This window comes from Oncorhynchus mykiss, chromosome 15 (assembly GCF_057628025.1).
Source record: "Oncorhynchus mykiss isolate SJ-2025 chromosome 15, ASM5762802v1, whole genome shotgun sequence".
Classification (NCBI taxonomy): Eukaryota; Metazoa; Chordata; class Actinopteri; order Salmoniformes; family Salmonidae; genus Oncorhynchus; species Oncorhynchus mykiss.
Genome location: NC_143036.1, coordinates 75,451,672 through 75,467,198, shown reverse-complemented (window position 1 = coordinate 75,467,198; position 15,527 = coordinate 75,451,672). Strand labels below are relative to the sequence as shown.

General features: G+C 36.0%; 1 protein-coding gene across 4 annotated transcripts in view; it reads right to left on the bottom strand.

The window, feature by feature from the left end:
- The window catches only part of LOC110510792 (protein Wnt-5b), a 233,382-nt gene that overhangs the window by 30,474 nt on the left and 187,381 nt on the right, over nucleotides 1–15,527 (bottom strand). The gene's annotated exons all lie outside the window — the stretch shown is intronic.

The following is a 15,527-nucleotide window of genomic DNA, read 5'->3' as shown; positions in this document are numbered from 1 at the left end:
GACAATGTCACTAGAAAAGCACCCCCACAACATCACACCTCCTCCTCCATGCTTCACGGTGGGAACCACACATGAGGAGATCATCTGTTCACCTAGTCTGTGTCTCACAAAGACATGGCGGTTGGGTCCAAAAATCTCAAATTTGGACTCATCCGACCAAATGACTGATTTCCACCGGTCTAATGTCCATTGCTCGTGTTTCTTGGCCCAAGCAGGTCTCTTCTTCTTATTGATGTCCTTTAGTAGTGGTTTCTTTGCAGCAATTTGACCATGAAGACCTGATTCATGCAGTCTCATTTGAACAGTTGATGTTGAGATGTGTCTGTTACTTGAACTCTGTGAAGCATTTATTTGGGCTGCAATTTCTGAGGCTGGTAACTACAATTAACATATCCTCTGTAGCAGAGGTAACTCTGGGTCTTCCTTTCCTGTAGCGCTCCTCATGGGAGCCAGTTTCATCAAAGAGCTTGATGATCTTTCGACTGCACCTGAAGAACACCAGTCTCAACGTCAACAGTGAAGAGGCGACTCCGAGAGGCTGGCCTTCTAGGCAGAGTTCCTCTGTCCAGTCTCAACGTCAACAGTGAAGAGGCGACTCCGGGATGCTGGCCTTCTAGGCAGAGCTCCTCTGTCCAGTCTCAACGTCAACAGTGAAGAGGCGACTCCGGGAGGCTGGCCTTCTAGGCAGAGTTACAAAGAAAAGGCCATATCTCAGACTGGACAAAAAAAATAAAGATTAAGATGGGCAAAAGAACACAGACACTGGACAGAGGAACTCTGCCTAGAAGGCCAGCATCCCGGAGTCGCCTCTTCACTGTTGACGTTGAGACTGGACAGAGGAACTCTGCCTAGAAGGCCAGCATCCCGGAGTCGTCTCTTCACTGTTGACGTTGAGACTGGACAGAGGAACTCTGCCTAGAAGGCCAGCATCCCGGAGTCGCCTCTTCACTGTTGACGTTGAGACTGGACAGAGGAACTCTGCCTAGAAGGCCAACATCCCGGAGTCGCCTCTTCACTGTTGACGTTGAGACTGGACAGAGGAACTCTGCCTAGAAGGCCAGCATCCCGGAGTCGCCTCTTCACTGTTGACGTTGAGACTGGTGTTTTGCGGGTACTATTTAATGAAACTGCCAGTTGAGGACTGTTTCTCAAACTAGACACTCTACTGTACTTGTCCTCTTGCTCAGTTGTGCACCGGGATCTCCCACTCCTCTTTCTATTCTGGTTAGAGCCAGTTTGCTCTGTTCTGTGAAGGGAGTACTACACAGCATTGTACAAGATCTTCAGTTTCTTGGCGATTTATTGCATGGAATAGCCTTCATTTCTCAGAACAAGTATGGACTGATGGGTTTCTGAAGAAAGGTCTTTGTTTCTGGCCATTTTGAGCCTGTAATTGAACCCACAAATGCTGATGCTCCAGATACTCAACTAGTCTAAAGAAGCCCAGTTTTATTGCTTCTTTAATCAAAACAACAGTTTTCAGCTGTGCTAACATAATTGCAAAATTGTTTTCTAATGATCAATTAGCCTCTTAAAATGATAAACTTGGATTAGCTAACACAACGTGCCATTGGAACACAGGAGTGATGGTTGCTGATAATGGGCCTCTGTACACCTATGTAGATATTCCATTAAAAATCAGCCGTTTCCAGCTACAATAGTCATTTACAACAGTAACAATGTCTAAACTGTGTTTCTGATCAATTTAATGTCATTTTAATGGACAAAAAACATGCTTTTCTTTTAAGTGACCCCAAACTTTTGAAAGGTGGTGTATATGTAGTTCACACCATGAACAGAGACTAATAACAACATATATGTAGTTCACACCATGAACAGAGACTAATAACAACAACATGTATGTAGTTCACACCATGAACTGAGACTAATAACAACAACATGTATGTAGTTCACACCATGAACAGAGACTAATAACAACATGTATGTAGTTCACACCATGAACAGAGACTAATAACAACATGTATGTAGTTCACACCATGAACAGAGACTAATAACAACAACATGTATGTAGTTCACACCATGAACAGAGACTAATAACAACAACATGTATGTAGTTCACACCATGAACAGAGACTAATAACAACATGTATGTAGTTCACACCATGAACAGAGACTAATAACAACATGTATGTAGTTCACACCATGAACAGAGACTAATAACAACAACATGTATGTAGTTCACACCATGAACAGAGACTAATAACAACAACATGTATGTAGTTCACACCATGAACAGAGACTAATAACAACAACATATATGTAGTTCACACCATGAACAGAGACTAATAACAACAACATATATGTAGTTCACACCATGAACAGAGACTAATAACAACAACATGTATGTAGTTCACACCATGAACAGAGACTAATAACAACATGTATGTAGTTCACACCATGAACAGAGACTAATAACAACAACATGTATGTAGTTCACACCATGAACAGAGACTAATAACAACAACATGTATGTAGTTCACACCATGAACAGAGACTAATAACAACAACATATATGTAGTTCACACCATGAACAGAGACTAATAACAACAACATGTATGTAGTTCACACCATGAACAGAGACTAATAACAACAACATGTATGTAGTTCACACCATGAACAGAGACTAATAACAACAACATGTATGTAGTTCACACCATGAACAGAGACTAATAACAACATGTATGTAGTTCACACCATGAACAGAGACTAATAACAACATGTATGTAGTTCACACCATGAACAGAGACTAATAACAACAACATGTATGTAGTTCACACCATGAACAGAGACTAATAACAACAACATGTATGTAGTTCACACCATGAACAGAGACTAATAACAACAACATATATGTAGTTCACACCATGAACAGAGACTAATAACAACATATATGTAGTTCACACCATGAACAGAGACTAACAACAACAACATATATGTAGTTCACACCATGAACAGAGACTAACAACAACATATATGTAGTTCACACCATGAACAGAGACTAATAACAACATATATGTAGTTCACACCATGAACAGAGACTAATAACAACATATATGTAGTTCACACCATGAACAGAGACTAATAACAACATATATGTAGTTCACACCATGAACAGAGACTAATAACAACAACATATATGTAGTTCACACCATGAACAGAGACTAATAACAACATATATGTAGTTCACACCATGAACAGAGACTAACAACAACAACATATATGTAGTTCACACCATGAACAGAGACTAATAACAACATGTATGTAGTTCACACCATGAACAGAGACTAATAACAACAACATATATGTAGTTCACACCATGAACAGAGACTAATAACAACATATATGTAGTTCACACCATGAACAGAGACTAACAACAACATGTATGTAGTTCACACCATGAACAGAGACTAATAACAACATGTATGTAGTTCACACCATGAACAGAGACTAATAACAACATGTATGTAGTTCACACCATGAACAGAGACTAACAACAATATGTATGTAGTTCACACCATGAACAGAGACTAACAACAACAACATATATGTAGTTCACACCATGAACAGAGACTAATAACAACAACATGTATGTAGTTCACAGCATGAACAGAGACTAACAACAATATGTATGTAGTTCACACCATGAACAGAGACTAACAACAACAACATATATGTAGTTCACACCATGAACAGAGACTAACAACAATATGTATGTAGTTCACACCATGAACAGAGACTAACAACAACAACATATATGTAGTTCACACCATGAACAGAGACTAATAACAAAATATATGTAGTCCACACCATGAACAGCGACTAACAACAACAACATATATGTAGTTCACACCATGAACAGAGACTAACAACAACATGTATGTAGTTCACACCATGAACAGAGACTAATAACAACAACATGTATGTAGTTCACACCATGAACAGAGACTAATAACAACATGTATGTAGTTCACACCATGAACAGAGACTAATAACAACATGTATGTAGTTCACACCATGAACAGAGACTAATAACAACATATATGTAGTTCACACCATGAACAGAGACTAATAACAACATGTATGTAGTTCACACCATGAACAGAGACTAATAACAACATGTATGTAGTTCACACCATGAACAGAGACTAATAACAACATGTATGTAGTTCACACCATGAACAGAGACTAATAACAACATGTATGTAGTTCACACCATGAACAGAGACTAATAACAACATATATGTAGTTCACACCATGAACAGAGACTAATAACAACATGTATGTAGTTCACACCATGAACAGAGACTAATAACAACAACATGTATGTAGTTCACACCATGAACAGAGACTAATAACAACAACATATATGTAGTTCACACCATGAACAGAGACTAATAACAACATGTATGTAGTTCACACCATGAACAGAGACTAATAACAACATGTATGTAGTTCACACCATGAACAGAGACTAATAACAACAACATATATGTAGTTCACACCATGAACAGAGACTAATAACAACATGTATGTAGTTCACACCATGAACAGAGACTAATAACAACATGTATGTAGTTCACACCATGAACAGAGACTAATAACAACAACATATATGTAGTTCACACCATGAACAGAGACTAATAACAACATGTATGTAGTTCACACCATGAACAGAGACTAATAACAACAACATATATGTAGTTCACACCATGAACAGAGACTAATAACAACATATATGTAGTTCACACCATGAACAGAGACTAATAACAACATGTATGTAGTTCACACCATGAACAGAGACTAATAACAACAACATATATGTAGTTCACACCATGAACAGAGACTAATAACAACAACATGTATGTAGTTCACACCATGAACAGAGACTAATAACAACAACATGTATGTAGTTCACACCATGAACAGAGACTAATAACAACATGTATGTAGTTCACACCATGAACAGAGACTAATAACAACATATATGTAGTTCACACCATGAACAGAGACTAATAACAACATATATGTAGTTCACACCATGAACAGAGACTAATAACAACATGTATGTAGTTCACACCATGAACAGAGACTAATAACAACATGTATGTAGTTCACACCATGAACAGAGACTAATAACAACAACATATATGTAGTTCACACCATGAACAGAGACTAATAGCAACATATATGTAGTTCACACCATGAACAGAGACTAATAACAACAACATATATGTAGTTCACACCATGAACAGAGACTAATAACAACAACATATATGTAGTCCACACCATGAACAGAGACTAATAACAACAACATATATGTAGTTCACACCATGAACAGAGACTAATAACAACATATATGTAGTTCACACCATGAACAGAGACTAATAACAACAACATGTATGTAGTTCCCACCATGAACAGAGACTAATAACAACATATATGTAGTTCACACCATGAACAGAGACTAATAACAACAACATGTATGTAGTTCACACCATGAACAGAGACTAACAACAACATGTATGTAGTTCACACCATGAACAGAGACTAATAACAACATGTATGTAGTTCACACCATGAACAGAGACTAATAACAACAACATATATGTAGTTCACACCATGAACAGAGACTAACAACAACATGTATGTAGTTCACACCATGAACAGAGACTAATAACAACAACATATATGTAGTTCACACCATGAACAGAGACTAATAACAACATATATGTAGTTCACACCATGAACAGAGACTAATAACAACAACATATATGTAGTTCACACCATGAACAGAGACTAATAACAACAACATATATGTAGTTCACACCATGAACAGAGACTAATAACAACAACATATATGTAGTTCACACCATGAACAGAGACTAATAACAACAACATATATGTAGATCACACCATGAACAGAGACTAATAACAACAACATATATGTAGTTCACACCATGAACTGAGACTAATAACAACAACATATATGTAGTTCACACCATGAACAGAGACTAATAACAACATATATGTAGTTCACACCATGAACAGAGACTAATAACAACAACATGTATGTAGTTCACACCATGAACAGAGACTAATAACAACATATATGTAGTTCACACCATGAACAGAGACTAATAACAACATATATGTAGTTCACACCATGAACAGAGACTAATAACAACATATATGTAGTTCACACCATGAACAGAGACTAATAACAACATATATGTAGTTCACACCATGAACAGAGACTAATAACAACAACATGTATGTAGTTCACACATTGAACAGAGACTAATAACAACAACATGTATGTAGTTCACACCATGAACAGAGACTAATAACAACAACATGTATGTAGTTCACACCATGAACAGAGACTAATAACAACAACATGTATGTAGTTCACACCATGAACAGAGACTAATAACAACATGTATGTAGTTCACACCATGAACAGAGACTAATAACAACAACATATATGTAGTTCACACCATGAACAGAGACTAATAACAACATGTATGTAGTTCACACCATGAACAGAGACTAATAACAACAACATATATGTAGTTCACACCATGAACAGAGACTAATAACAACATATATGTAGTTCACACCATGAACAGAGACTAATAACAACATGTATGTAGTTCACACCATGAACAGAGACTAATAACAACATGTATGTAGTTCACACCATGAACAGAGACTAATAACAACATATATGTAGTTCACACCATGAACAGAGACTAATAACAACAACATATATGTAGTTCACACCATGAACAGAGACTAACAACAACAACATATATGTAGTTCACACCATGAACAGAGACTAATAACAACATGTATGTAGTTCACACCATGAACAGAGACTAACAACAACAACATATATGTAGTTCACACCATGAACAGAGACTAACAACAACAACATGTATGTAGTTCACACCATGAACAGAGACTAATAACAACAACATGTATGTAGTTCACACCATGAACAGAGACTAACAACAACAACATATATGTAGTTCACACCATGAACAGAGACTAATAACAACAACATGTATGTAGTTCACACCATGAACAGAGACTAACAACAACAACATATATGTAGTTCACACCATGAACAGAGACTAACAACAACAACATGTATGTAGTTCACACCATGAACAGAGACTAACAACAACAACATATATGTAGTTCACACCATGAACAGAGACTAACAACAACAACATGTATGTAGTTCACACCATGAACAGAGACTAATAACAACAACATGTATGTAGTTCACACCATGAACAGAGACTAATAACAACAACATGTATGTAGTTCACACCATGAACAGAGACTAACAACAACAACATATATGTAGTTCACACCATGAACAGAGACTAACAACAACAACATGTATGTAGTTCACACCATGAACAGAGACTAATAACAACAACATGTATGTAGTTCACACCATGAACAGAGACTAATAACAACAACATGTATGTAGTTCACACCATGAACAGAGACTAATAACAACATGTATGTAGTTCACACCATGAACAGAGACTAATAACAACAACATATATGTAGTTCACACCATGAACAGAGACTAACAACAACAACATATATGTAGTTCACACCATGAACAGAGACTAATAACAACATGTATGTAGTTCACACCATGAACAGAGACTAACAACAACAACATGTATGTAGTTCACACCATGAACAGAGACTAACAACATGTATGTAGTTCACACCATGAACAGAGACTAATAACAACATGTATGTAGATCACACCATGAACAGAGACTAACAACAACAACATATATGTAGTTCACACCATGAACAGAGACTAATAACAACAACATATATGTAGTTCACACCATGAACAGAGACTAACAACAACAACATATATGTAGTTCACACCATGAACAGAGACTAATAACAACAACATGTATGTAGTTCACACCATGAACAGAGACTAATAACAACAACATATATGTAGTTCACACCATGAACAGAGACTAATAACAACATGTATGTAGTTCACACCATGAACAGAGACTAATAACAACAACATGTATGTAGTTCACACCATGAACAGAGACTAATAACAACAACATATATGTAGTTCACACCATGAACAGAGACTAATAACAACAACATGTATGTAGTTCACACCATGAACAGAGACTAATAACAACAACATGTATGTAGTTCACACCATGAACAGAGACTAATAACAACAACATATATGTAGTTCACACCATGAACAGAGACTAATAACAACATATATGTAGTTCACACCATGAACAGAGACTAACAACAACAACATATATGTAGTTCACACCATGAACAGAGACTAACAACAACATGTATGTAGTTCACACCATGAACAGAGACTAATAACAACATGTATGTAGTTCACACCATGAACAGAGACTAATAACAACAACATATATGTAGTTCACACCATGAACAGAGACTAACAACAACATGTATGTAGTTCACACCATGAACAGAGACTAATAACAACATATATGTAGTTCACACCATGAACAGAGACTAATAACAACAACATGTATGTAGTTCACACCATGAACAGAGACTAACAACAACAACATATATGTAGTTCACACCATGAACAGAGACTAATAACAACATGTATGTAGTTCACACCATGAACAGAGACTAATAACAACATGTATGTAGTTCACACCATGAACAGAGACTAATAACAACAACATGTATGTAGTTCACACCATGAACAGAGACTAATAACAACAACATATATGTAGTTCACACCATGAACAGAGACTAATAACAACAACATGTATGTAGTTCACACCATGAACAGAGACTAATAACAACATATATGTAGTTCACACCATGAACAGAGACTAATAACAACAACATATATGTAGTTCACACCATGAACAGAGACTAATAACAACATGTATGTAGTTCACACCATGAACAGAGACTAATAACAACATGTATGTAGTTCACACCATGAACAGAGACTAACAACAACATATATGTAGTTCACACCATGAACAGAGACTAATAACAACAACATATATGTAGTTCACACCATGAACAGAGACTAATAACAACAACATATATGTAGTTCACACCATGAACAGAGACTAATAACAACAACATATATGTAGTTCACACCATGAACAGAGACTAATAACAACAACATATATGTAGTTCACACCATGAACAGAGACTAATAACAACAACATGTATGTAGTTCACACCATGAACAGAGACTAATAACAACAACATATATGTAGTTCACACCATGAACAGAGACTAATAACAACAACATATATGTAGTTCACACCATGAACAGAGACTAATAACAACATGTATGTAGTTCACACCATGAACAGAGACTAATAACAACATGTATGTAGTTCACACCATGAACAGAGACTAATAACAACAACATATATGTAGTTCACACCATGAACAGAGACTAATAACAACATGTATGTAGTTCACACCATGAACAGAGACTAATAACAACAACATATATGTAGTTCACACCATGAACAGAGACTAATAACAACATATATGTAGTTCACACCATGAACAGAGACTAATAACAACAACATATATGTAGTTCACACCATGAACAGAGACTAATAACAACATATATGTAGTTCACACCATGAACAGAGACTAATAACAACATATATGTAGTTCACACCATGAACAGAGACTAATAACAACAACATGTATGTAGTTCACACCATGAACAGAGACTAACAACAACAACATATATGTAGTTCACACCATGAACAGAGACTAACAACAACATATATGTAGTTCACACCATGAACAGAGACTAATAACAACATGTATGTAGTCCACACCATGAACAGAGACTAATAACAACATATATGTAGTTCACACCATGAACAGAGACTAATAACAACATATATGTAGTTCACACCATGAACAGAGACTAATAACAACATGTATGTAGTTCACACCATGAACAGAGACTAATAACAACATATATGTAGTTCACACCATGAACAGAGACTAATAACAACAACATGTATGTAGTTCACACCATGAACAGAGACTAATAACAACATATATGTAGTTCACACCATGAACAGAGACTAATAACAACATGTATGTAGTTCACACCATGAACAGAGACTAACAACAACAACATATATGTAGTTCACACCATGAACAGAGACTAACAACAACATGTATGTAGTTCACACCATGAACAGAGACTAACAACAACATGTATGTAGTTCACACCATGAACAGAGACTAATAACAACATGTATGTAGTTCACACCATGAACAGAGACTAATAACAACATGTATGTAGTTCACACCATGAACAGAGACTAATAACAACATGTATGTAGTCCACACCATGAACAGAGACTAATAACAACATGTATGTAGTTCACACCATGAACAGAGACTAATAACAACAACATATATGTAGTCCACACCATGAACAGAGACTAATAACAACATATATGTAGTCCACACCATGAACAGAGACTAATAACAACATGTATGTAGTTCACACCATGAACAGAGACTAATAACAACATATATGTAGTTCACACCATGAACAGAGACTAATAACAACATATATGTAGTTCACACCATGAACAGAGACTAATAACAACAACATATATGTAGTTCACACCATGAACAGAGACTAACAACAACAACATATATGTAGTTCACACCATGAACAGAGACTAATAACAACATGTATGTAGTTCACACCATGAACAGAGACTAACAACAACAACATATATGTAGTTCACACCATGAACAGAGACTAACAACAACAACATGTATGTAGTTCACACCATGAACAGAGACTAATAACAACAACATGTATGTAGTTCACACCATGAACAGAGACTAACAACAACAACATATATGTAGTTCACACCATGAACAGAGACTAATAACAACAACATGTATGTAGTTCACACCATGAACAGAGACTAACAACAACAACATATATGTAGTTCACACCATGAACAGAGACTAACAACAACAACATGTATGTAGTTCACACCATGAACAGAGACTAACAACAACAACATATATGTAGTTCACACCATGAACAGAGACTAACAACAACAACATGTATGTAGTTCACACCATGAACAGAGACTAATAACAACAACATGTATGTAGTTCACACCATGAACAGAGACTAATAACAACAACATGTATGTAGTTCACACCATGAACAGAGACTAACAACAACAACATATATGTAGTTCACACCATGAACAGAGACTAACAACAACAACATGTATGTAGTTCACACCATGAACAGAGACTAATAACAACAACATGTATGTAGTTCACACCATGAACAGAGACTAATAACAACAACATGTATGTAGTTCACACCATGAACAGAGACTAATAACAACATGTATGTAGTTCACACCATGAACAGAGACTAATAACAACAACATATATGTAGTTCACACCATGAACAGAGACTAACAACAACAACATATATGTAGTTCACACCATGAACAGAGACTAATAACAACATGTATGTAGTTCACACCATGAACAGAGACTAACAACAACAACATGTATGTAGTTCACACCATGAACAGAGACTAACAACATGTATGTAGTTCACACCATGAACAGAGACTAATAACAACATGTATGTAGATCACACCATGAACAGAGACTAACAACAACAACATATATGTAGTTCACACCATGAACAGAGACTAATAACAACAACATATATGTAGTTCACACCATGAACAGAGACTAACAACAACAACATATATGTAGTTCACACCATGAACAGAGACTAATAACAACAACATGTATGTAGTTCACACCATGAACAGAGACTAATAACAACAACATATATGTAGTTCACACCATGAACAGAGACTAATAACAACATGTATGTAGTTCACACCATGAACAGAGACTAATAACAACAACATGTATGTAGTTCACACCATGAACAGAGACTAATAACAACAACATATATGTAGTTCACACCATGAACAGAGACTAATAACAACAACATGTATGTAGTTCACACCATGAACAGAGACTAATAACAACAACATGTATGTAGTTCACACCATGAACAGAGACTAATAACAACAACATATATGTAGTTCACACCATGAACAGAGACTAATAACAACATATATGTAGTTCACACCATGAACAGAGACTAACAACAACAACATATATGTAGTTCACACCATGAACAGAGACTAACAACAACATGTATGTAGTTCACACCATGAACAGAGACTAATAACAACATGTATGTAGTTCACACCATGAACAGAGACTAATAACAACAACATATATGTAGTTCACACCATGAACAGAGACTAACAACAACATGTATGTAGTTCACACCATGAACAGAGACTAATAACAACATATATGTAGTTCACACCATGAACAGAGACTAATAACAACAACATGTATGTAGTTCACACCATGAACAGAGACTAACAACAACAACATATATGTAGTTCACACCATGAACAGAGACTAATAACAACATGTATGTAGTTCACACCATGAACAGAGACTAATAACAACATGTATGTAGTTCACACCATGAACAGAGACTAATAACAACAACATGTATGTAGTTCACACCATGAACAGAGACTAATAACAACAACATATATGTAGTTCACACCATGAACAGAGACTAATAACAACAACATGTATGTAGTTCACACCATGAACAGAGACTAATAACAACATATATGTAGTTCACACCATGAACAGAGACTAATAACAACAACATATATGTAGTTCACACCATGAACAGAGACTAATAACAACATGTATGTAGTTCACACCATGAACAGAGACTAATAACAACATGTATGTAGTTCACACCATGAACAGAGACTAACAACAACATATATGTAGTTCACACCATGAACAGAGACTAATAACAACAACATATATGTAGTTCACACCATGAACAGAGACTAATAACAACAACATATATGTAGTTCACACCATGAACAGAGACTAATAACAACAACATATATGTAGTTCACACCATGAACAGAGACTAATAACAACAACATATATGTAGTTCACACCATGAACAGAGACTAATAACAACAACATGTATGTAGTTCACACCATGAACAGAGACTAATAACAACAACATATATGTAGTTCACACCATGAACAGAGACTAATAACAACAACATATATGTAGTTCACACCATGAACAGAGACTAATAACAACATGTATGTAGTTCACACCATGAACAGAGACTAATAACAACATGTATGTAGTTCACACCATGAACAGAGACTAATAACAACAACATATATGTAGTTCACACCATGAACAGAGACTAATAACAACATGTATGTAGTTCACACCATGAACAGAGACTAATAACAACAACATATATGTAGTTCACACCATGAACAGAGACTAATAACAACATATATGTAGTTCACACCATGAACAGAGACTAATAACAACAACATATATGTAGTTCACACCATGAACAGAGACTAATAACAACATATATGTAGTTCACACCATGAACAGAGACTAATAACAACATATATGTAGTTCACACCATGAACAGAGACTAATAACAACAACATGTATGTAGTTCACACCATGAACAGAGACTAACAACAACAACATATATGTAGTTCACACCATGAACAGAGACTAACAACAACATATATGTAGTTCACACCATGAACAGAGACTAATAACAACATGTATGTAGTCCACACCATGAACAGAGACTAATAACAACATATATGTAGTTCACACCATGAACAGAGACTAATAACAACATATATGTAGTTCACACCATGAACAGAGACTAATAACAACATGTATGTAGTTCACACCATGAACAGAGACTAATAACAACATATATGTAGTTCACACCATGAACAGAGACTAATAACAACAACATGTATGTAGTTCACACCATGAACAGAGACTAATAACAACATATATGTAGTTCACACCATGAACAGAGACTAATAACAACATGTATGTAGTTCACACCATGAACAGAGACTAACAACAACAACATATATGTAGTTCACACCATGAACAGAGACTAACAACAACATGTATGTAGTTCACACCATGAACAGAGACTAACAACAACATGTATGTAGTTCACACCATGAACAGAGACTAATAACAACATGTATGTAGTTCACACCATGAACAGAGACTAATAACAACATGTATGTAGTTCACACCATGAACAGAGACTAATAACAACATGTATGTAGTCCACACCATGAACAGAGACTAATAACAACATGTATGTAGTTCACACCATGAACAGAGACTAATAACAACAACATATATGTAGTCCACACCATGAACAGAGACTAATAACAACATATATGTAGTCCACACCATGAACAGAGACTAATAACAACATGTATGTAGTTCACACCATGAACAGAGACTAATAACAACATATATGTAGTTCACACCATGAACAGAGACTAATAACAACATATACAGTGCCTTGCGAAAGTATTCGGCCCCCTTGAACTTTGCAAACTTTTGCCACATTTCAGGCTTCAAACAAAGATATAAAACTGTATTTTTTTGTGAAGAATCAACAACAAGTGGGACACAATCATGAAGTGGAAGGACATTTATTGGATATTTCAAACTTTTTTAACAAAACAAAAACTGAAAAATTGGGCGTGCAAAATTATTCAGCCCCCTTAAGTTAATACTTTGTAGCGCCACGTTTTGCTGCGATTACAGCTGTAAGTCGCTTGGGGTATGTCTCTATCAGTTTTGCACATCGAGAGACTGAAATTTTTTCCCATTCCTCCTTGCAAAACAGCTCGAGCTCAGTGAGGTTGGATGGAGAGCATTTGTGAACAGCAATTTTCAGTTCTTTCCACAGATTCTCGATTGGATTCAGGTCTGGACTTTGACTTGGCCATTCTAACACCTGGATATGTTTATTTTTGAACCATTCCATTGTAGATTTTGCTTTATGTTTTGGATCATTGTCTTGTTGGAAGACAAATCTCCGTCCCAGTCTCAGGTCTTTTGCAGACTCCATCAGGTTTTCTTCCAGAATGGTCCTGTATTTGGCTCCATCCATCTTACCATCAATTTTAACTATCTTCCCTGTCCCTGCTGAAGAAAAGCAGGCCCAAACCATGATGCTGCCACCACCATGTTTGACAGTGGAGATGATGTGTTCAGCTGTGTTGCTTTTACGCCAAACATAACGTTTTGCATTGTTGCCAAAAAGTTCAATTTTGGTTTCATCTGACCAGAGCACCTTCTTCCACATGTTTGGTGTGTCTCCCAGGTGGCTTGTGGCAAACTTTAAACGACACTTTTTATGGATGTCTTTAAGAAATGGCTTTCTTCTTGCCACTCTTCCATAAAGGCCAGATTTGTGCAATATATGACTGATTGTTGTCCTATGGACAGAGTC